Raw genomic sequence first — 2,101 nt, 5'->3', positions numbered from 1 at the left:
CTCCCTGACCAGGGATTGAACTCAGGCCCTCAGCAGTGAAAGTGCCAAGTCCTAACCACTGGACCACCAGGGAATTCCCCAACCACCTTCCCAGTTCTTGTATCCACTGAACTTATCTCTACTTTGGGCGCTTGGTACATGCTGTTCCCTCTACCTGGAATGCTGTTCCCATATGGCCTTCCCGTGGCAGCCTCTCTCTCTTTCAACCCTGGTGTCAACTGAAAGGTCATCTTAGAGAGAGTACTCAGTCACCGTATCACAGTTGACCCCTATCACCCAAGTGGTCCATCTGTTCTCTACCCTTACGGCAGGTGTCACCGTTTAAGATTACCTTTCCATTTTTAAATGTATCTGTTTCTTTTATCTGCCTCCAATAAATATACCCTCCTTGCCCATAGAAACTTGATTTGTTTCACTCACCATTGTATTCCTAGCACCTTATTCTGTACATATTACATAAGAGAGAGAGGTGGGGAGATTGATAGAGGAATTGAGAATAATTACTAATAAATAATGGTGGAGAGCAGAAGCGCCAGATATTAACTTTACCCTATTGTGCTGGGAATGTTGCATCGCACAGCCTATGCAGCAGTACCCAACAGCCCGGGGGTAAAGGCCGTCATAGACCTGTCACTTCATTTTGCGAGATTTTTAAATGAACTTCTAATGTTTGAGCTAAAAAGAATATGAGAATATACATACATGAAACAAGTGGTTTTTGCCACAGAGAAGCTTGTGATCTGATGGGGGGGCAGACATCCGAGCAGATGCTACTCCCAGGTGCCCTCTTGGGCCCTGCCGGGTCCTGCTGTCTGGATCCATCCTGTGTGCCGTTCCCTCCATGGATGCTCTTCCCCCACCATGCCCAGTCTTCACCTAGCAGCTCTTGTTCATGCCTCTCTTAGCTCAGCTCGTTTCCTCGGAATTCTTTCCTGCATCTCCCTTACTCTAGTCCCAGGTTGGGCTCCCAAAGACCCTCCCCAAACCGGGGCCAGGGCTGCTGAAAAGACTCTTGGGAAAGGCTTTCCAGAAATGGTGACATTTAACTGAGGCAGGAAGGACGAATGGGAGCTATGGAAAGTGGTGGAGTGATGGAGAGCCAGCCCTGGAAGGGGCTGGAGACCTCTTCTGGCCCCACGCTCTCATTTTACAGGTGGGCAAACTGAGGCCCAGGAAGGCTGTGGGAATTGCTCAAAACGGCTTACCCATTAGTGGCACAGCCCAGGTTAGAATGCAGGTGACCCCAGCAACTTTCTCAAGACACCCTGGTGGACTTGAGAGTTAGGTTCTGAGTGCCCAGGGCCGGCTGAGAACTACTTCCGGACAGGACTGTGTCCAGTTCACTGTCGTATCTGTGTGCCTAGCCCAAAGTCGGCATGTAGTGGGTGTCTGAGGAGTGTAGGGAGTGTGTAGGGGGCGGGGGGATGTCTGTGAGAGCAGGGGTGATCTTGGTCTCAGCAGCCCTCCTCCAACACACATCCAGCTCCCTGGCCCAGAGTGTAATCCTTGGAGTCCAAGGAGCCTGACCTCCAGTGGGTGCAGCGAGCTTTTGAACAACTCCCCCCTACCTGACCCACCCCTCCCCCTCCCCTTCCCCTCCTCCTCGCCTCCTCCTCCTCCTCCCCTCCCCCTCCCCCTCCCCTTCCCCCCATCAGAGACACAGGGCAGCCCTCAGCCATCCTGACCTCTCTGCTCAGTCCAGCTTTCTCTTTCTTTTCCTTCTGCCTTGCTTCACAGAGTCCCTGCCCCGCCCTGGTAAATGCAAACTGAAAAGAAAAAAAAAAGAAAAGAAATCCCATTCGGCAGCGGTGGCGTCAACAGTGAAAAATACCCAATTTGAGGAGTAATCGCTCCTGTAATGACTGTCAGAGCCCTGAGTCACTACAGCACATCAGTGGGAGGCGCTGGGTCTCCCAGGCTCCCTGAGTTGTGCCACTTGGGCTGTTTAATACCCCAGCCTCTGTGTCTGCGTCTGTGGAGCGGAGGGAAAACCGGCCCAAAGGAAGGGACAAGGGGTTGCTCCGTCTCATGACTCTCCCTGCGGCTGAGGGTCAGAGGTCAAGGTGGCGCACACAGCCGGTATGGGACTCATCAGGGGACA

At 52.7% G+C, this 2,101-nt stretch overlaps 1 non-coding gene across 1 annotated transcript; it reads right to left on the bottom strand.

Annotated features, from left to right (window-relative positions):
* On the bottom strand, positions 1–73 carry TRNAE-UUC. Its single transcript has one exon. It is a non-coding gene; the product is annotated as a tRNA-Glu (tRNA).
* Between the last annotated feature and the right edge of the window lie 2,028 nt (positions 74–2,101).

Source organism: Bubalus bubalis, chromosome 16 (genome assembly GCF_019923935.1).
Source record: "Bubalus bubalis isolate 160015118507 breed Murrah chromosome 16, NDDB_SH_1, whole genome shotgun sequence".
Classification (NCBI taxonomy): domain Eukaryota; kingdom Metazoa; phylum Chordata; class Mammalia; order Artiodactyla; family Bovidae; genus Bubalus; species Bubalus bubalis.
The sequence above is the reverse complement of the archived record's forward strand: the minus strand, read 5'-3'. Positions and strand labels throughout refer to the sequence as shown.